Source organism: Podarcis liolepis (assembly GCF_965112155.1).
Source record: "Podarcis liolepis genome assembly, chromosome: 13".
NCBI lineage: Eukaryota > Metazoa > Chordata > Lepidosauria > Squamata > Lacertidae > Podarcis > Podarcis liolepis.
In genome coordinates this window covers 11,226,438-11,249,172 of record NC_139573.1, presented here as the reverse complement: position 1 = coordinate 11,249,172, position 22,735 = coordinate 11,226,438, and the positions used below count along the sequence as shown (strand labels likewise).

The 22,735-nt window shown below is 48.2% G+C and overlaps 1 protein-coding gene across 3 annotated transcripts in view; it reads right to left on the bottom strand.

The window, feature by feature from the left end:
* Window positions 1-17,999, bottom strand: part of ARHGEF15 (Rho guanine nucleotide exchange factor 15) — a 60,931-nt gene extending 42,932 nt beyond the window's left edge. The window contains exon 1 of one of the 3 annotated variants that reach the window (XM_083471119.1): window positions 17,701-17,999. The gene's annotated coding sequence lies outside the window, so the exon portion shown is untranslated. Of the gene's footprint in view, window positions 1-1,086; window positions 3,280-17,692 lie in introns of those variants that run through there. The other 2 variants (XM_083471121.1, XM_083471120.1) reach the window with 2 other exon arrangements.
* Window positions 18,000-22,735: the final 4,736 nt, after the last annotated feature.

The following is a 22,735-nucleotide window of genomic DNA, read 5'->3' as shown; positions in this document are numbered from 1 at the left end:
ATGTGAGTGGTGGGTGGAGCCAGAGACAGAAATGGGAGGGGCAATGGATCGCTGAACAGCCATGCAAAGGAGAGATGCTTCCACAGACACACGTGTGTCTCCACCCAGGAGAGCAAAAGGCATGATCGCAGCTGAAGGACAGATTCCAGCCAGGCAAAAGCACCTGAGGAGTGTGTGAAGCAAGAATGGTGAGGGGCGTCTCCTGGGGAGGGGGTGTGGCCTATTATGGAGAGAGACCAGAGGTGTGAAGGACCACAGATTCCCTACCACCTTTAAAAAGAACATTATAAGTGTTGCTCTAAGCCAGGGGTCGGCAAGGATTACTGGCTAGGGGCCGAATCACTCCCACAGAGATGGGCTGGACTGGCGCAGCGCGACACCAGAAATCGCGTCTGCACATGTCTGAGGCACTGGAAATCACTTCTGCGTATGTCCAGACGACGCAAATCGTGCCTGCGGAGAAGTGATTTACGGCGTCTGGACATGCACAGGTGCGATTTCTGGTATATGCGCATACGCAATTTCTGGCGCCGCTTGTCAAGTCCCCGCACTGTGCTGCGCCAGTTCAGGGGCAGCTCGTGGGCCAGTAAAACGGTCTTCGCAGGCCGCATCCGGCCCATGGGCCGCACGTTGCCGACCCCTGCTCTAAGCCTATGTACTTGGAAGACTGGATCCCACCCAGCCTAGTCCTTCCTGGAGAAGATGGAGAGGTAATTCCTTCTACTGTTTCCAATCTACTCCTGGGACCAGATCCATTTCTCCAAAGGAGATTCTCCGAAGCCTACGGAACGAAGAAGCCCAGCTACACCCACCCCTCTACATGGTTGCCAGGGAGTGGGTGGGGAGACGAAAGGCGCAGAAAATCCTGAACAGGATCCGCCCCCTCAAACTGCTGGCTTTGATGTTCCAATGAGCGACGGAACCCCCCTGCATCTTAGGAGAAGATTTCCAAAAGGTTGGGTTGCCTCTCCCCACTGGGACCATTTTCTCTCCTAAATAAGAACACCTTTGTTAGGCCCTGTTTAAAATGAAATAAAAACCCTTTGTTAAACCCAGAAACTCCCTCGCACGAGAAAGATCCATTACCCTTCAGTTCCAGGCTGTCTCCGGAGCATTTCCACGCCAGATTGGGTCGACCATCCACAATGCAAAAAAAATAAATCTCTGCAAGGCGGGGGAACTTCACATCTCCGACTCACTTGAGTTTTGAGAGAAAAGCCAGAAATCTAGAGGCGGACTCACACTCGCGCACACACACAAAAAAGGAAAAAAGCAAGCCAGCTTCCAGAGTGGGGAAAAACCGTCCTCTTTCCTTCTCTCTGTTGTTACAGGATGGTTACAACAGCTGCATTCTGCAAGCCTGCCGCAACTCAGTCCTCGCCAGCCGTCTCTGCCTGTGGTCCTCCAGAGAGAGCTTGCCCGTAAAAAGAATCAAACCGCTCCTTGTTTCTGAGTTGGCTGCTGGAAAAAAAGAAAGGGAGGGGAGGAAAAAGAAGAGCTGGTCCTCCTCTCCTCTTGTTGGAACGGTCTGATGAGAGGGTGCCGGGTGGCACAAAAGGAGGAAGGGAAGGGTTGGGATTGGCAGATGCCTTTGCACACAGGAGGAAACCAAGAGAGAGACAGAGCATAGCACGCTTTTTTTCTCATTCATTGGGAAGGGAAGGGAGTGGCGGTCGGAAAGGTGGGAGACAAGCACAGAGGACTTATTCATGGAGCGGGCTTGCTGGAAAGAAGGAAGAGGACCTAGGGAATTTGCTTCTGCAAGAAGAAGCAGCAGCCAGGAGCACCAGTTTGGATGGCTGTGAAAAAAGAGGGTGAGGGGAAAACATGGATCAGGCTATCCATGGCTCCTGGCCACAATGGATGTGCTCTACCTCCACGGTGCCTCTGAATTACAGAGGAATCTGACCGGCTGCCACAAGAACATGATGATGGATTAGATGGGCCATTGGGCAGATCTTGCAGGGCTCTCAATTCCCTCAAAGGTTCTGGAAGCCAAGACTTTTGAGGAATGGTTGAGGGAGCTGGGTATGTTTAGCCTGCTAAAGAGGAAACTGAGGAGGAGAAGAAGAAGAAGAGGAGGAGTTTGGATTTGATATCCCGCTTTATCACTACCCGAAAGAGTCTCAAAGCAGCTAATATTCTCATTTCCCTTCCTCCCCCACAACAAACACTCTGTGAGGTGAGTGGGGCTGAGAGACTTCAAAGAAGTGTCACTAGCCCCAGGTCACCCAGCAGCTGCATGTGGAGGAGCGGAGACGCGAACCCGGTTCACCAGGTTACGAGTCTACCGCTCTTAACCACGACACCACACTGGCTGAGAGAAGATACTACAGCCATCTTCAAGTATCTCAAGGGTTGTCACATGGAAGATGGAGCAAACTTGTTTTCTCCTGCTCTGGAGACCCGAACCAATGAATCCAAGTTACAAGAAAAGAGATTCCAACTCAACATCAGGAAGAACTTTCTGACCACAAGAGTTGTTTGACAATAGAACAGGCTCCCAGGGGAAGTTGTAGACTCTCCTTCCTTGGAGGTTTTTAAGCAGAGGCTGGATGGTCATCCGTCATGGATGCTTCCGCTGAGATTCCTGCATTGCAAGGGGGTTGGACTAGAAAACGCTCAGGGTCCCTTCCAAATGTACAATTATATGATTCTTGTGTTTGTGTTCATATGGCCACCAACAAGCCACAAAAGATGGGCCAGAACGATGCAAAACGTTGATATGGGTGGAGATTTGGCTAAGCTATGCCAACTCCTTGCAGCATACACCAATGGTTTATTTAAGAGAGCGCCACCCTTTTCAGGTTAAGGCTTGCGCTCTTCTCCCAGGGTTAAAATGCAGTGTGCCAAATAATGACTGCAAAAAGAATCCATTGTTATTGCAAGCAGAAACCTGCAAACATACACAGAGGTTAACAATTCTGGGAACTCAATTCTTTTCGACTGTGGCATATCTATTTATTACATTTTTGCAACCCCGACCTTCTGCCACAAAGCTCAGCGCGGACTACAAGATTTCCCTGCCACACAACACCCCTGCAAGGCAGGTTAGGTTGGCCACTGGAGAAAATTGGGTCAAAAGGCTTCTGGCTGTGGAAGATCGATCATGCAAGATATATGTCTAGTGTAAACTGTTTAAGATGCTCCACCTTAGGGTGTAGGGACCATTGGTCTAAAAATAATTCAGGATGTTTTGTATATACACCGTTTAATATGTTTACATGCGCACTAGTTGGTTAATATGTACTGTGAACTGAGATGTAAGTCAAACCATTGGTTCATCCAATCAAATACTGAAGGCTCCATAGTTTCAGCCAAGAGTCTTCTAGCAGCCATTTTAATTACCCACAATGCCCCTGACGTAGCACCAACCCTAGGCACTGTGGGAAATTAAAATGGAAGCCAATTGCTGCTACCTGCCACTACCTGATAAGCCCATGGCGGGAAGGGGAGACACAGCTTTGCCACCCCTAAAAAACCCAAAAAAAACCCCCACCGTAACCAGCCTTGACCTTATCTCAAACACACTTGTTTATTAGAACAGTCATTCCTGGGCTTTGTCAAACCGTAGCTGTGGTACTCCAGATCTTGTTGGCCTACAACTCCCATCATCCCCTGTTCTCTGGGCATACTGCCTGGGGCTGATGGGGGTCCCCAGGCACTTTGGCTGCAATCCAGAGAGCCCCGCAGATCTCAGTGCAACTGCGTTTCTCTGGAGCTTCGGCCTTTTCCCTCCCCAAAAAAGTTCCGCAACGACGAAGGTGGGATTCGAACCCACGCGTGCAGAGCACAATGGATTAGCAGTCCATCGCCTTAACCACTCGGCCACCTCGTCCTTCCTGGCCTTTCTGTGCACAACATACACCTCATTTGCTGACAGCAGGATCTGCACTCTTTAAAAAAAAAAAAAAAGCTTCCATTTCTTAAATCAGAAATACAATTTTTCAAGGGACAGGATTTTAAAACACCTTTTTAAAAAATCTGCTCTGTGTGCAGAAACAGGCTCCTGCATGCATAGTTACTGTTTCTTTGCACAAGAGGGTTGCGAAAGAACCTTATTACATAAGAGGGGGTGGGAATCAAATGTAGTCAGACATCCCACTCTGAAAGCTTTCTTGCACAACTTTCCCCCCACGGCCGCCCACACCCCGTGCCAAAAGCTGTCTGTATTGCCATGCACTAAAGAAGAATGATAATAAAAGAAACTATACCTGGAAAGAACTTGGGTTTGCCCACCTGCACAAATTATGCAATTTAAGGACATTATTTCACCGTATTTTGCATCGTCGTTTCTACAAATATCAAGGGACGGTCTGCAGCAACAATGCCTTGCTTCTGTGACTTCTCGATATCTTATTCAGCCACCCCTTCAGCTTCCAAGACTGAACAAGCCTTGCATGCATCAAGCTGGCCTCAATAAGAACTAGAAACTTACCAGGGGGAGGGTATAAAAGGGAAGCACCTCAAGGAGCTGAGCTTTGCTGCCAAAGTCACACCCTTTGGTGCGTGTGGCATCTGCATAGCTTTCTGTGGGCACACCCCAGGTTGTAAAGCGCTTGTGCATTCCTGCACAGAGAGTAGGGAAGGATTTATTGCACTGCATATAGATTTCTGCGTCAGGAGCACGCAAACATATTTTTTGTCCCGCGTCTGCTGGGTATGGGCCAGGGCGGGGGCACAAGAGCAAGGTTGTGAAACCTACCAATCTGTTCTGCCAACCCACTTGCGGCTTGAAATCAGGTAAGGTGTTTTAAATCACACTGCATGTGCTAATTAGCAGGCCGGTGCTCAAATGTTGTGTCAACACCTACACATTAATAACGGTAATTGCCGCTGTCTGTACTTTGCTGCCTCTGTTTACATCCACAGCCCTGTGTAGAAACACTAGCAACTCAGGAGAACGCCTCACATGAGGTGGGTTTGTAATGCAGAAAAGGCTCGTGACAAGGATGAGAAACTTGTGGTGGTCCAGATTATTATTATTATTATTATTATTATTATTATTATTATTATTATCAGCAACAATTTATATACAGTGGTACCTTGGGTTACATACGCTTCAGGTTACAGACTCTGCTAACCCAGAAATAGTACCTCGGGTTAAGAACTTTGCTTCAGGATGAGAACAGAAATCGTGATCCGGCAGTGCGGCAGCAGCAGGAGGCCCCATTAGCTAAAGTGGTGCTTCAGGTTAAGAACAGTTTCAGGTTAAGAACAGACCTCCGGAACAAATTAAGTACTTAACCCGATGTACCACTGTATATCTAATTTTTTTCTCCCAAAGTTCACTCCTCTCCGCAGTTAATCCTTACAACGACCCTGTGAGCTGGGTTAAGAGTCTGTGACTGGCCCCGGGTGATCCAGTGAGCTTTATGGCCAAGTGCCAATTTGAACCCTGGGCTCCCAGTTCCTTGTCCTCTACCAGGCATGGCCAAACTTGACCCGCCAGCTGTTTTGTGACTACAATTCCCATCATCCCTGACCACTGTTAGCTAGGGATGATGGGAGTTGTAGTCCCAAAACATCTTGAGGGCCAAGTTTGGCCATGCCTGCGACACCACCCTGGCTCCCTAGAGCCTTTCTGCTATGGGGCAGCTCTATAAATTAAGTCGGTAAATAAATATGGGGGAAGCAAAATGTCACTTAGAGAAGGATTTGAAATATTTTCTTTGAAGCTTGCATTTGTTTTATTCTGGATTTCTTTATTTGATGTTTTGAAGTGATGTAAACCGCTTTGAGATTTTTTTCTTTAAAATATAAAGCAGTAGAGAGATCAATAATAATAAACCTCATTGCAACAAAGAAAAAAGGTGTCTAAACATTCGGTTGTGGCGACCACAACCTAGGTTTAAGGTGCCATTTGGTGATTAGAAGAAGAAGAAGAAGAGTTTGGATTTGATATCCCGCCTTTCACTCCCTTTAAGGAGTCTCAAAGCGGCTAACATTCTCCTTTCCCTTCCTCCCCCACAACAAACACTCTGTGAGGTGAGTGGGGCTGAGAGACTTCAGAGAAGTGTGACTGGCCCAAGGTCACCCAGCAGCTGCATGTGGAGGAGCGGAGACTCGAACCCGGTTCTCCAGATTACGAGACTACTGCTCTTAACCACTACACCACACTGGCTCTGATATATCTGAGCTGAGAACCGTGAGTCTTGCAGAGTGATATCTGCCAACCACAGAAGTAGTTGAATTTTCTTCAATGCTCACTTTGGGAGTGATTGAATGGCCCAATTACATCCAATGCAGAGGTGGGGAAGAATTTCCTGCTTCCGAGACAGGTTGAAAGGAGGCCAAGGTGATAAAGACAGTTATGGGATGGACTTTAATTGTTTCACTGTTTTATTTCCCGTGAAACACTGGCTGCATGGGGAAATGGTCAGAGTCAGAGTTGGCCTGACGTAGTGGACTCCGTCTTTGGAGTCTGGCTAGGGGAGAGCTGGGTTCAGATTCCGCCTTCAGCTGTGGACTGCAGAACCATAAAGTGCCTTTTCGCAATAAAAAAAATTGCCACAGGAGAGATTCATAATAATGTTGCCAGTCAGTATCAGTTCCCGGCATACAGAATGCTTTTTAGCCCTTCTTTTGTGAAAAAAATGGGTGCTCATCACCTGCTTTTTGCAGGAGGCCCTCAGACCTTCAGATACCAGGGAAATTGTGTCAGAGGAAATGCAGGTAAGATATCAGGAGGCGGTAATTGTGTTTATTTTGCAGGGTGATCATTCAACAGGGGCGTGGGCCGGTCGACTTAACTGAAATGTTATAATAGTGCATGCCAGGAAGCCTATTTTTATTTTGATAGCTCCATAGCGGAAGGCGCTCTGTGCATGCTCAGAAGTGCTCTCTCTCTCTCTCACTTTATCTCTGATCCTGGGGACAGGGTCCATGGCCGCAGGCCCTGTTTAAGCTCAAAGCTTGTTCACGGTTAAAAAAAATTAAAAATGCATTAAGCATGCCAAAGATGAAAAGAGGTCGGTGCCTCACGGATTTTGGCTGCCGCTGGTGGCAGTCATTATTTGCCTATATTATTAAATTTTCTGTTTTACAATTTAGAATACTCATGTAAACATCCTTAAAATACCAATGACTTCCCTTCTTCTCTTTCCATGGTTCATTTTGCATATCATAAATCCCTGCATATTTTACATAAACTAAACCATTCAGTCTTCCATTATTACGTCCAGCAAAACTTATTTACACTGTTAAATGTATCTTAACGCTGCCAACGTTTTCAAGTGTACACAATTCCCCCCCCCATATATTCAATAAACAGGTTTCCCACCTCACTGAGGACTGGTGGCTTGACTAAGTATATTTTTATTTTATTTTTGAGGGCATTGCTTTATCACTTTTGTTTTTGTCTCCCCTGGACTCTTCCAGGTGGAAGAGTGTGATATAAATTTGCTAATAACCACTATCACTACTCCGTGGAAATTTGGAGCCGAGTGAAAGGGACTGTTAGCATCGAAGTCAGCTCTCTCAGGGTTGGGGGGGAGGCACCGTTAGGGCAATAGTTTGGAGCAGCGGGCCAGGCTTCCACACTGCCTAAAGAGCAGGTGGGCTTCCAAATTCAGTGGAATTTAGAATGAGGCTGTGTATACACTATACATTTGGAAGCACATTGCTAGCCACAAAGAACCATAGAATTGTTGAATTGTAGAGTTGGATGGGACCCTATGGGTCATCTAGTCCAACCCCCGCAATGCAGGAATCCTGGGAACTGTAGTTTAAGGGTGCTAGCGCTGTGAGAGGTAAACTACAGTTCCCAGAATTCTTTTTTTTTGAGGGCGTGTACTTCAAATATTTTTACAATGCATGATGTCTATGCACTAGGTTCTTCCACCCCAGATGCCCATTAAGTCCAGAATCTAAACCTTCCTGTCAGCACCTATGGGTGCTGTTCTTCTTCTTCTTAATTGCTAAAAGGCAAATGGGGCAGGGAGGCAAAAGGAGGGTGCTGACTCTTCATGCGTAGTTGTCCATTGAGATTGCTTGCTTACCGGGCTCTCATTCCGCCTGCAAGGAAGTGTACATTGTGTTGGAAAGGGACAATGGACACGAGACAGTTTGCGAACTGCTCCTCTTTTCTCGGAAAGTGACTCATCAGCCTCCTCTCTGGGAAAAGCCTGTGCCAGTTTTCAAAAGTTTCTAAACAGTTGGGTCTCAATATAACCACCCAAAAAAGGGGGGCGGGGCGGGCGGTGGCATTGTAAATCTTATCTCTACAATTCCCAGAGTTCCCTGGGAAGCAGGAGCAATAAACCACTATTCCCCAGCTACAATTCCCAGAATGGCTTAACCATTAATTCACCTTTTCAGGGAACGCTGGGAACTGTAGCTCTGTGAGGGGAATTGGGGTCTGCTGACAACTCACAATAGTGCCATTATCAAATGGCGGTTCCCAGTATTCTTGGGAGGAAGCTGTGAGTGCCTCAAGTAGTAAAATACTGCTTTAAATGTATAGTGCAGAAGGGGCCTGGCATTCAGAGTTCCCTTAATTATGTGTTGGGGATGAAATGGAGCGTACCCCCACGATGACACTCGATTTCCAGCAGGGGAACTATGTGAGTCTGCTGCTACAACATCAACAGTCTTGAAGCACCTGAACAACTAAAACATTTTATTGTGACATGCGTCTGGGATGGGGGGGGGGTTGGTAGCTGGACGTTCGATGTTGCTGGACTCCCATCAACCGCTGACCAGCAGGGCCAGTGGTCAGGGAAGTTGGGAGTTGTAGTTGAGGAACATTTGTCAAAGTGTGGGGGAGAGGACTGATATTATGATGGCTATTTTATTCTTAGGCTGGCAGTGTGTTTTTCATCATCTTTTCATTAAAGTTTTTATCACTGATGTTCTGTAATGTGTTTCCAATGTTGTAAACCCCCCAGGATCTTTTGATAAAGGGTGGTACAGTGGTACCTCGGGTTAAGTACTTAATTCGTTCCGGAGGTCTGTTCTTAACCTGAAACTGTTCTTAACCTGAAGCACCACTTTAGCTAATGGGGCCTCCTGCTGCCGCCGCAGCATGATTTCTGTTCTCATCCTGAAGCAAAGTTCTTAACTATTTCTGGGTTAGCGGAGTCTGTAACCTGAAGCGTATGCAACCTGAAGCGTATGTAACCCGAGGTACCACTGTAAATGCAATAAATGAGCTCTTCTGCTTACCTGCTTAAGAAAGCAGTAAGGGCCAGTCAGATGTCAGTCGTGAAGCTGGCACCCAGAAATCACAATTGGACCTGTGCCAGTCCCAAAACATGGCTGGCACCTGGAGAATTTCCAACACTGCATGGATAATACGCACCCCGGAAATGATCTTGTTCAGCTTCTGCCTTCTGGAAGAAGGTACAGGGTTATAAAGACTAGGACTAGCCGCCTGAGAAACAGTTTTTTACCCAAATGCGATTTTGGTTTTAAACGCAGCGTAAGGTAGTCTCTGTGGGAGTATATTGTATTTAATTATGGGGTATCAGACTTTTTAGTGGGTTAGCCAGGCTGGGATAGCAGGCTTATTTGTTTTTGAATGTCTGGTGTAGATTTTTTCAATGGCAATAAAGATGTATCATATCGTATCATATCGCATAGTGAACCCTTTTTTGTACCCAGGACGATTGACCCATGGTAAAAGAGTTTGCAGGATTTCTATAGCATCCTCTCTCTCTAAATCCTCCTCTCTCCATCCATCCATGCCACTTCATCTGGCCAACAAGCTATATAAAATTTGGGCAGTTTCCCCAAAAGGGTGAGCCCGTTCGGTCTGTTGCAGCAAGAACAAAATGTGGCAAGGCTTTCCATGGGCCACTCCGCGAAGCGCGGCCCTGACTTGGCAAGCATATAAAGGGATTTGAGACACCAAAAGGCTAGAAGATTTACTGTGGCGTAAATCCACATGGACTGGAGCCCAGTCCGTCAGATGAGTTGGCAAATACACGTCCACATGCCCAAGTGTGCGCTGAGCAGGTTGGGATGTAAACAACAGGGGTCCAGGGAGCAGGTAACACAATTACTATCATCTGATGCTTCAATTAAAGCGGAAAGGGATGCTAAACAAGCACAGCGGCCGCCGCTACTCATTGCCATATTGAATCAGCCCCGTCTTCGCTATGTTTCATTTCACATGGGAGTCTCCCATTATAGTTGGAGAACAGCAACCTTCACAATGAAAATAAGGCTTTTTGGGGTGGGGGAGCCAACAACTTCTTTTTAAAGACAAAGATGATGGAGTGTTTCTGTTTTAAAGGGAGATTGTTCACGTATATGTGGGGACGTAAAGGTAAATGTAAAGGACCTCTGGGCGGTGAAGTTGAGTCAAAGGCAACTATGGGGTTGCGGCGCTCATCTGGCTTTCAGGCTAGTGTCTGTACACAGACAGCTTTCCGGGTCATGTGGGCAGTAAGACTAAACTGCTTCTGGTGCAATGGGATACCGTGACGGAAACCAGAGCGCACAGAAACACCATTTACCTTCCCGCTACAGCGGTACCTATTTATCTACTTGCCCTGGCGTGCTTTCGAACTGCTAGGTTGGCAGGAGCAGGGACCGAGCAACGGGAGCTCATTCCATCATGGGGATTCAAACCACCGACCTTCTGATCAGCAAGCCCAAGAGGCTCTGTGGTTTAGATCCCTGTGGGGATGCAGACCCCCATTGGCATCTGTCTGACTCTTGAGAGACAATGGAGGAATACATCTTGGGGGCGAAGTCAAACCATTGGAGTGTTAACAGTACCTGCTGTGGCTGCACATAAACCTGAATAAAATATATTCAGATGTTTATATGCAGCTGTTTTAAATGCAGATAGAGAGAGACAGATGTACTGTATATATTTTCAAAGTGTGATGTTTTACAATTTTTTACATACCTGCTGTAAGGATATATATTTATTGTAACATTTCAATATCCATTTTCGCAAGAGTTCTTTGAGGCAACTAACGACATTGGAATGAAACAAAAAGTGCCCCAAAGGCAACAGTCTAATTCTCTACACGTCTACACGGCAGTAATGTTTCAATGGGACCTGCTCCTGGGTAAACATATCAATAAAAGGCAATTAACTACAGAACCGCAGCCAAAGATCTGACTGATGGTATAGTGCCAAAACAAAGCCCTTTTGAGATCAAGCACTGCGTATGTTGCAACAGGTTAGAAACATAGATTCCGCAGATTTGCACAACGGGAAGGGACCTTGAGGGTCATCCAGTCCAACCCCCTGAGGCAGAAGTCTTTTTGCACAATGTGGGGCTTGAACCCACAATCCTGAGATCAAGAGCTTCATGCTGTACCGACGGAACCATCCCAGCTTGTTAGAATTGTCAGGCAAACTATAAACCCAGTGTAGGGAATCATAGAATCATAGAGTTGGAAGAGACCACAAGGGCCATCGAGTCCAACCCCCTGCCAAGCAGGAAACACCATCAGAGCACTCCTGACATATGGTTGTCAAGCCTCTGCTTAAAGACCTCCAAAGTAGGAGACTCCACCTTTGGTCCTCCAGACGTTGCGGAACTACAACTCCCATCATCCCTGACAGTTGGTCATGCTTGCTGTGGCTGATGGGAGTCACAGTTCAGCAGCAGCTGGAGGGCCAAAGGTCCCCCCCCCCCATAGCTGTCAATGTTTTCCTTTTTTTAAGGGAAATTCCCTTATTCCAAATAGGATTCCTCGCAAGAAAAGGGAAAAGTTGACAGCTATGCCCCCACCTGCTTATAAAGCATTTAGACCAGCAGCAGGCAACTATTTTCAGGTCCAGGGACCCATGTCCTTGTAGGCAGCCCTTCAGGGGCCAGAGGGAACAATAGTAAAAGCCACAAATACGACTCTGGCCTTTGTACAGTGGGCTACACCCAAGCCACATATAAATCTTTGGTTTACAAAGACACTCAGATCACCATCATCCATCCAGTCGGGCAGCAGCGTTGCAGGAGGGCATGGCACACAGGCAGCGAAGGGCATGGCTTGGGAAGAGTCCCAGGGGCCAGACAGAAAAGGGATGAAGGTCTGCACTTGACGCATATTTAAATAACCTTAAAATATCAAAGTGGAAGAGAGAAGTGCCTGGCGTGCTCTGGTCCATGGGGTCACGAAGAGTCGGACACGACTAAACGACAACAACAACAACAAAATTTCAAAAACATCCCTTGGTTCTCTTTCCATGGTTCATTTTGCATAACATAAATCCCTGCATATTTTGTATAAACTAAACCATTTAGTATTCCATTATTACATCCATCAAAACTTATTTACACTGTCGAATTTAATGCTGCCCACGTTTCAAGTGTACACAATTCCCCCCTCCCCATATATTCAATAAACATTTTCCAATCTTTTTGAAACGTATGTTCTTCTTGTTTTCTTATTCTGTATGTTAGGTCCACAAGCTGCGCATATTCCATCAACTTAAGTTGCCATTCTTCTTTAGTTGGGACCTCGCTCATTTTCCATTTTGGGACTAGCAAAACACAGGCCGCAGTAGTGGCATACATAGATAACCTTTTTTGACACCTGGGAATTTCCATCTGAATTATCCCCAACAAAAAGGCCTCTGGGTGTGTTTTTTTGGAAAAGTACTTTTAAACATTTTTTTCAATTCACTATAAATTATTTCCCAATACTCTTTTCCCCTTTTATAGGTCCACCATGTGTGAAAGAACGTACCCTCTACCTCAGGGGTGCCCAAACTTCTTTCAAAGATTTGATGAAGTGAACATGCCGACCAAAGTTGTTCTTTTAGGATTGAAGTTGTTGAGCTTCTTTTTTAAGACTGAAGTTTTTTTAGGGTTTTACCCCAGGGGATAAAGTGCCACAGGAGCCGGATTAGGCCCCCGAAACGGACTTTGGACATGCCTGCTCTACCTCATTGCATCTCCAGCATTTATCTGATTCAGATAAGTCCCCACCCCGATTTAGACTGCCAACCAGAACAGAGTGGCCCTTTACTTAAAAATATGAGATATAAGGTGCATTAGAAACTGCCTCATACCGAATCAGGCCATTGGCCCACCCAGCTCAGTATTGTCTACATGGATTGGCAGAGGCTCTCCAGGGTTTCAGCAGGTGCTCCTCCCAGAGTCCTTACCTAGAGATGCCAGGAATTGAATCTGGGACCTTCTGCACGCAAGGAAAATGCTCTACCACTGAGCTGTGGACCTGTGGACCTCCAAACCTGCAGCTCTCAAGATGTTATTGGGCTCCAACCCCCATCATCCCTAGCCAGCGTGGCCAACAGCCGCGATGATGGGACTTATAGTCCAACAACCTCTGGAGGACACAAGCTAGCTATCGGTCTCTGAGAGAAGCAGGGCCTCCTGCCCATCAGAGTCACCTCACTGAGTCCAACCAGACTTCCTTCTTCTCCATGATGCAACTCCAGGATTGCACCCTCGGCTTCCAAGCAGCGTGTTTATCTCACTCTGCACATCTTTGCAGCTGCGCAGCAAAAGCTTATCAGAAACCTGCGCATTATCTCTACGCAGATATAATTCACCGCCGCAGGGGTCGTGCATGACCAAAGGTTTTTGGACTATGGTCCTAGGCTCTATAAATGCTCTGCTTGGCTGCAAGCTGAAATAATTCTGTGGTTATATAAACCACCAGCTTGGATGCACGCATGTTCAGGAGAGTATGTGCATTTAAAAAGAGAAAGGGGGGAAGGGATTTAAATCATCCCATTAAGGAGAACCCCAAACATCGATCTAGCCCAGTATCTGGCTTCACACAGTGGCCAACCAGATGGGCTCTGAAAGGTGAACATGCAGGACATCAGCACAGCAGTCCTCTTTGGTTGCTACTCTCCAGTAAGTGGCATTCAACCCAAGGGATGCATTCTCTTTGGGGCAACCTGGCAAGGATCACATGTCCATGGTGGGTGGGGCCAGAGGCAAGTGGGCGGAGCATCAGGCTACTTTGAACAACAGGCTAGTTTCTCTGCAGCACAAACCCCCCTCTTGGTTCCCCCATCCAGACAAGCATTATCAGAGTTCAGGGATACAATCTAGCCAGGGGAAAACAACTCAGGTGGGAGAGAAGGTGAAAGGCGGGGCCTGCAGAGCATTCCAAGGGCCAGATAAAAAGCCCTGGAGGGCCGCATTCAGTCCTCCAGCACCTGGAGATTCTCTACAGTCTCCACAGCTAAAAAATAGTTGGTAAACCCCCCCCTCCTTCTTCATGAATGTCTGATCCCCTTTTAAAGCCACCTGTTTGAAGCTACACCTGCTACTGCCATACCTTTGCCAGTTCCTTCACAAGGCATCTATTTAAAATGGCCTTTTTTGTCCCCGCAGCAATTTAAATCCGCTCACCCAGAACACACTTCCCATTCTGCTTCGGATGAAAACAAAGGGTCCCTTAGGCACCGGAGATTTGGCACAACACTGCTCTAACCACTAGGCGTGACTTCCTCCAAGAGCAGGACCCCAAATTCCATGAACTTGCCAGGGTGCGGATGAAGCTTGTCCCCCAGTGGGTTCCCTTTGAAACATGAGGCTCAGGGAGCTGGAAGTTCCCCATCATTTGCCCGCTAAGTGCATGAGTGCGAAGGCACCTGGCAACAAAGCCACCTGTCTTGTACACACACAGGCACACATGTGTCAAGGCTTTCCTCTCCCAGCTGTCTCTGTATGGAAAGGCAATTGCTGACAGATCCTCCATATTTCATCTCACCAGTACAGTATAAAGCTTCCTTGTCTCGTACACAGGGCACACTTTTCCCATTTCTAACCCAGCAAACCTTGTGGGTGACAAGGAGAAGGTCTATAGTTGAGTGGTAGACAGTGGCGTAGCGTGGGTTGTCACCACCCGGGGCAAGGCAAGTAATTTGCGCCCCCTAACCCGTGGATTTGCGCCCCCTAACCCTAACCCCCAGATGTTGCGCCCGGTGCGGCCGGCCCCCCCTGCACCCCCCACGCTACGCCACTGGTGGTAGAACATCTGCTTTACTTCAGAAGGCCCCAGAAGGCTCAATAGAACCTCCCAGGTAGGACTGGGGAAAGACTCTCTGCAGAGCTGCTGCCAATCAGTGCAGCCATTACTGAGGTAAATGGACCAATGGTGTGACTCGGCGTAAGGCAGTTGTCGTCGCTGTCCCCCCCCCCCCCCCCGGTTCTCTGCGAGCCCTTCTGGATTGTCACAATTTTCAATCCCATACAGTGGTACCTTGGGTTAAGTTCTTAATTCGTTCCGGAGGTCCGTTCTTAACCTGAAACTGTTCTTAACCTGAAGCACCACTTTAGCTAATGGGGCCTCCTGATGCTGCCGTGCCACCAGAGCCCAATTTCTGTTCTGATCCTGAAGCAAAGTTCTTAACCCGAGGTACTATTTCTGGGTTAGCCTGGGTAGTCTGTAACCTGAAGCGTATGTAAACTGCAGCGTATGTAACCCGAGGTACCACTGTACTAGCAAATTCGGGATTGCGCAATCAGAGTTGAACTGGGTGGGTGTGCCTTGAACGACAAACCCGCTTGCTGAAAATATCGGACCTTTTGCAACAAGGAAAGCAAAATGCAAACGTGTGAAATAACACTTGTTTGACACATCGTCTAACCACCCTGCGAACAAATCAAGATAACTGTTCAACAGCCAGGTGGAGTGTGTGGAAGTGCCCTTTGTCCAGAAAGCCTCCTGATTTTGCCCTCTGCTCAGGAATCAGGCGTCACCCGGAACCCCGCAGAGCTGGGGGCTTTTCCCTTTGCCTGTGACTGGAGAAACTGACTCACTCCTTTTGCTCCAGGGTTTCCTGCACCTTCATCAGATTAGAAGCCAGGCTGATCTCTCAGCCCCAAGCCGTAGAAGCCTCACCCTCGTCTACTCCCCACCCCCAAACCTGGAATCAGTCGCTCCATCTGGGGCCCTACAGTGAAGTCACAATGGAAACTCACCCCAAGGCACTAAGATTGTGCGTAAAATGGAGGTTGCAATAGCCTGAGCACAGATCGCAGTCAGGTCAACTGAGCACTGTCATTTGCAACATCCGGCTGTGGATGTGCGAGAGGAGGATCACGCTGGACTTTGGTCAAGAGGTCGCCCGATGGACAATGTCTTTGGAAGGGTATTCTGCAGGTAGCAAACCTGAACCGCAAGGTGATCAAGTGAGGTGTTCTTGGTGGCCACTCTCTGTAACCGCAGGAAATGGGCAAGAAGGTGTTTCTGGAATGGCAGCAGTAAATCACTCCCTCCAATAAGAAGCCCAGGTGGTGCGTGCCGACAGGACTGTACCAAAACAGGGCCGCCGAGGAACACAAAGGAAGTACGAGCATGTTCAGGGGAACATCCTGAGGACTTGAACATCAATGAGGACCAAGCTTGCTCAGTTGGTAGAGAATGCCAAGTTGGAAAAGGAAAACCGGGTGTAGGTGGAATGGAGTGTCCTGGAGGAGGGCAAGCAGGCTGGAACCCTGAACCGAAACCTTGCTGAAATGTGGGTACCGTATTTTTTGCTCTATAAGACTCACTTTTTCCCTCCTAAAAAGTAAGGGGAAATGTGTGTGTGTGTCTTATGGAGCGAATGCAGGCTGCACAGCTATCCCAGAAGCCAGAACAGCAAGAGGGATCGCTGCTTTCACAGCACAGCGATCCCTCTTGCTGTTCTGGCTTCTGAGATTCAGAATATTTTTTTTCTTGTTTTCCTCCTCCAAAAACTAGGTGCGTCTTGTGGTCTGGTGCGTCTTATAGAGCGAAAAATACGGCATACACAGCCACATTCTATTGCTGGTTCCACACATGTTAGGAACAGCAAACAGTTAAATAAATTGCTACCTGACTATTTATATGGCCTTTAATTCGTTGACAGTAGAATTCTATGCACATGTACTCAAAAGAAAATTCCACAGAGTCCAATGGGGGCTTACTTCCTGGTAACAGTGACTCTCCATGTCCCTGAGCTGCATTCTGGTTATCCAAAACCAGGTAATAGTCGGAGCTCCAGCTGCAGGTTTTTCTAACCTCTGTACCTAGAGATGCGCGGGCATTAAGAAGATCCAAATAAAACCAGAGGGTACAAACTGTTTGTGGGGCACCGTTCTAACAATGCGCTGCCATGCACAATTAGTCCCGCTTTGCACAATCCGGAGAACGCTTGTTCAAAAATAAATGCCACGGAGTTCAGCCGCCTGTAAACATGCACAGGAATTCGTGTAGCCTTTCGCCTCCTAAATACATGTACATACCTCGGAGGTGGCGCACATGATTTATATGTGGCGTCAGGCTCAAATCTCCGGCAGTCTCCCGTTTTAACATCTCTGGCAGCGAGGGTGGCAAAAAGACGCCCACCGCTCCATGCCTTGGAGAGTCACAGCCAGACAGAGAAGGCAACAGTGGACCCACAATCCGACTCAACGTAAGAAACTTGAATGCCCTCATAAGTCCAGCTCTTCCACATGAAAGGTGTTGGGGGCCCTGCTGGGAGCCGCCCCCTTAAAAACCCCATAAGGAGTCGCCGATTCTCACCGGGGTTGCAAAAGGCACTCTGCATATGTTCACTGACACTCTCACACACTTGCACGCGCGCGCTCTCCATATATACATATATATTCTTCACGCGTTGTAGAGTGGAGCCCGGCCCTTGGGAAGGGGTAAAAAAAGGTTCAGGGGCGCAGAGGGAAAGGTGCGCGCGCGCGTTTCTACAAGATCACCCACCCAGCCGCCGGATCAGGGAGATCCAGCCGTCAGATACCAGAGGTTTAACCCAGAGCCTCTCCCTCACCTTCTCACCTTGAGCAGCTCAGGAGCCGGGCACGATCCGGCGAGAGCGATCGAGGAGAGGGACGCTCGGCCAAACCGGATCGCAGATCTGCGCCTCGGCGAGCAGAGGCGAGGCTGGCGATGCCTCCTCGGTCGCTCCGGGTCTCCGATCTCCCGCAGGAACTGGGCTCGGCCGTCCTCCTTTGTCCCGCCCGCCGCATGCCGCCAGCCGGCTGCCGCGCTCGCCTGCTGCCGCCTCCGCCTCCGCCGCCTCCAGGGCGCAGTTGGCTCAGGGACCCGCCTCCATGTGCGCCCCCGCCCTCGCCTGGGACCCGGACCAGAGGAGGAGGAGGAGGAGGAGCCGGCGAAGAGGGCGAGGGAGACGATCCACCGAGACGGCGCCCCCGCCCGGCGCTTCCAGCCCCACCCCGGGGCGCTCCGGGTCGCGCGTAACGCGCAATCCGGGCCCCCTGCCGTTAACATGTTTGCTAAGGGGTAAGCCACGCTGGGGTGGGTGGATTAAGGGAGAAGTCATAGTTAACTGTCGAGTTGGAAGGGCACCCCCCAGGGTCATCTAGTCCAACCCCCCGAAGTACAGGTCTCCACTTTCAGGTACCGCCACTGCCCCTTGGGCACGGTGGGTCTCGCTTCCCTGCAAACATTATTATGAATTCCTTATGCGAAGGATGGCGCTGCAGTCGTTGCAACGCACTCTCTTTCTCTCCGGGTGAGCTTATCAAGTTGTCTGCGCCCCCAGCCCAATTAGGAATGTAAATGGAGGTCAAGAAAGATCCGTACGCAATCAGCGTTCATTAATCATCAACCACCATTGCCAGGAATCATAAAGTAAAAAAGAAAAGTAAAACTAGTGAAAATAATGAGGTCGCCCTGCTTTTTAATCTCCTCTCTGAGATGGACTGGGCTAATAAAGCTTTAACAAGCATGTGACTGTTGGGCCTTAGGGTTGTGAGTTCGAGTTTTGAGTCACCGCGTTTTAAGAATGTTCGCTTCCGCCTGTTTGTTTGTACAGAAGATCGGCAACATGGCTGAATCCAACTCTGACCATCATTCTTAAAAACGCGCCGTGCTCTTCTTTTCCGCCCTAGGCCCTTTCCCACTTCCTAGGTCTTTATTCACCCCTGCACAGTTCCACTGACCCCAAGGGAAACCCTGATCTAGTAACTGTGTTTAAGGGTTGAAGCCCAAGACAGTTACTCATTTCTGACCTTATTAAAAGAGAGCCAAAGTGTGTCTGCTCCTAGCAGTGTGGCAAAAAAGGGTTTTATTTTTCAATGCCTGTAAATGTTTAGGGAGTCCCTCCTTTAAAATGATATAACAAATCCAACCCCACAATAAGTTTACTCCACTTTGATCAATGGCATTTACTCCTAGGTAAATGTGCATAGGACAGTAAGCTTCATACAGTGCCCAAAATAGGGCTGCAGTGCTTAATAAGTCTATTAATTGACAATAAAAGAAAGTTCCTCCTGGATGAACTGGGCAGCAGTTTGCGTTTTTTAAAAATAATGATCTGTTATTCTTAATACAAGCCTTTACAAAAACTGCAGGCGGGGGGGAAAACAAACTCATCACTCTTAACAAACTACACTTCCCAGAATTATTTGGGAGAAACCATGATGGTTTAAAGTGGTGTGATACTGCTTTAATTGGATAGTGCAGATGGGGACTAATAAGATTTTGTTAGACCAATTACTTCTATTTATTATGTCCAAGAGAGGGGTGTCTTTGCTAATGCAGCCAAATACAGCAGCACCCATGCACCGGGGGGGGGGGGTATCAGCAGGCTCAGGGAGCTCCCAATTTGCACAAGTATATAATTATTATTATTATTATTATTATTATTTATTTATACCCCGCCCATATGGCTGGGCCTCCCCAGCCACTCTGGGCAGCTTCCCAAAAAATATTAAAATACTGTAATACATCAAACATTAAAAGCTTCCCTAAACAGGGCTACCTTCAGATGTCTTCTAAAAGTCTGGTCGTTGTTGTTCTCTTTGACATCTGGTGGGAGGGCGTTCCACAGGGAGGGCGCCACTACCGAGAAGGCCCTCTGCCTGGTTCCCTGTAACTTGGCTTCTCGCAGTGAGGGAAGGCCCTCGGTGCTGAACCTGTGCCCAGGTAGAACGATGGGGGTGGAGACGCTCCTTCAGATATACTGGACCGAGGCTGTTTAGGGCTTTAAAGGTCAGCACCAACACTTTGAATTGTGTTCGGAAACGTACCGGTGTTATATGGTCTTGGCGGCCGCTCCCAGTCACCAGTCTAGCTGCCGCGTTCTGGATTAGTTGTAGTTTCCGGGTCACCTTCAAAGGTAGCCCCACGTAGAGCGCATTGCAGTAGTCCAAGCGGGAGATAACCAGAGCATGCACCACTCTGGCGAGACAGTCCGCAGGCAGATAGGGTCTCAGCCTGCGTACCAGATGGAGCTGGTACACAGCTGCCCTGGACACAGATTTAACCTGCGCCTCCATGGACAGCTGTGAGTCCAAAATGACTCCCAGGCTGCGCACCTGGTTCTTCAGGGGCACAGTTACCCCATTCAGGACCAGGGAATCCTCCACACCTGCCCGCCTCCTGTCCCCCAAGAACAGTACTTCTGTCTTGTCAGGATTCAGCCTCAATCTGTTAGCCGCCATCCATCCTCCAATATATATATTAGCAACATTAATGTGGGGGTGGGCACACATCATACCCAATGAGATCTGAGCATGCTCAGTGGCCACAGAATGCTGGCTGGCTGCTGGGTGGTGGTGGCAGAATACAGCAAACCTGGTGGGAGGGGAAATGGAGTGTGTTGGAGGGGGGCAGGACTGGCAGACTCCACACTGCAACATTTGGTTGCAGCTCCTACTTCCCTTCTGCGAAACATGGGCATCCTATGAAAGCAAAGGGTGCTTCTTGCATTGGGTGGACCCTCTGAAATGAATGGACAGGAGTCTGAGGCCCATTCATTTCAGTGGGCCTAAAACTTCATTGAATACCACCCATTGTTTCTACCCATTTGCAAATTTAATTGATTAACTAATTGACATAACAGCCCTCTGTACCTCAGGGGTAAGTATCGTTGAGTCTAAAGGGGCTTAATCCCAAATAAGCAAGAGTCTACCCCTTTTTAACACTGGGGCTTACTTCTGAGTAAACATGCATAGGATGAAAACTGGCATGTTTACACGCAGTGTGCATGATGATAAAATATATAGACTGATGCTTATTTTGGCGTTGTGGGACATAATAATTTTTAAAGTTTTCTTACTGAGTTGTGTTTCCAGTTTTCATGCAGATAAGGAATGAGTAACCAACTACGACATCATCCTTCCATACTTGAGAATAAACAGCATTTAGGCTCCCTGCTCCTGTAAGACCCCTTTACCTGCCTGGACTATTAAATTCTCTCTCTCCCCCCCCCCCCCGCCACCAGTTGGCTATTTCTCCCTTAGATCATCTCTTCCACAAGCCCTGCTCATCTCCAACTGGCCCAGCTCCCACACTGAACTGCTTGGTGCTGTTCCCAAGCTTGGGTGCCAGCTGGAGGAGCTCCCTGGCACTGTTCCCAGTTTGGCATCTCTCAGTACACCTCCAGCCTGAAAAGCAGCCATTTCCCTCCCTTCACCATGGCCTTTTGGTGGCCACAGTCTCCTTGGGGAAAGGACTGTAGCTCAGTGGTAGAGCATCTGCCTTGTGGACAGGGGATCTCAGGTTCGATCCCCGATGACATCTCCAGGTTGCGCTGTGACTCCTCTCTGAAACCCTGTGGCATCACTGCCAGCCTGTGTAGATACAGGTAGGTAGCCGTGTTGGTCTGCCGTAGTCGAAACAAACAAACAAAAATTCCTTCCATTAGCACCTTAGAGACCAACTAAGTTTGTTATTGGTGTGAGCTTTCGTGTGCATGCACATGTGTATCTGAAGAAGTCTGCATGCACACGAAAACTCATACCAGTAACAAACTTAGTTGGTCTCTAAGGTGCTACTGGAAGGAATTTTTTAAATATTTTGTTTAGCCTGTGTAGAGAACACTTTGCTCAATATTCTGACTCCGTATAAGGCAGTTGTCAGGGAACTGCCATTGGAAGGACAGGAGGTGGAAGGGCTCACAGAGGTTGGGAGAGACTCAGCAGCTGAAGAGGGAACCAGCAGGGGGAGAGGAGGGGCTCCGAGGGAAAGTGAGCAGGAGGGATGGCTCAGAGACACTTCCAGCGAAAACAGTGGGGAGGTTTCAGGACCTCCTGTAGGGACACCCACTCCTCGCCGGAAACTGTCACGCCGAGAGTCCAGAAGGCGCGTTTCCATTAAGGAGCTTTTATGTTGGAAGAGATTCCGAAAGCAACCACTGTCGGAATCTGCCAGCGACTGACGGAGCCATGTTTAAGGGGCTCCGTTACAGACAGAGGTTTGCAGACTTAGACAAACTCTGAGGGACTTGGATTTTACGCAGAAGCAGCTCATCATCCCATCACAGCAGTGTTCTATGCTCCCATTGTGGAGAGAGTCTCGAAGACCAAATTGATAAACTTAAGACTGTTGCATTTGGCCTTCTAAATATACAAGGTGTAACTGGAAATTTTGGTGAATGGTCACAGAAATCAGACAGCGAGAAATGTTGGAACGTACTGTACCTGTCTTACAGGCCTTCAAAGTAGGCCCCCTCTGATACAATGCACTGTTGACAATGTCCGTAGAAGTGTTGGAAACTTCTGGAGAAGTCCTCTTTTCATATTGCTTTCAGTTCCCTCATCACTGCAACTTGGACATGTGAAATGTTGAAAAATCCGTGCCCTTTCAGTGCAGATTTCAGTTTTGGAAAAAGAAAGAAATCCGATGGGGCCAGATGGGGAGAATATGGAGGGCAGGACAACTCAGGACCTCAGTAACGATTTCACAGGGAATATACAATTCTTCTGCCATCATTCGGACAGACAAACGGCGATCCCACAAACTCTTGTCAACATTTGCCGCCGTTCTGCTCGTTGACGGTCTGACAGACTGAGGGTCACCTTTGATGGTTTGCTGCCCTTCACAGAAACACTTAAACCACTCACAC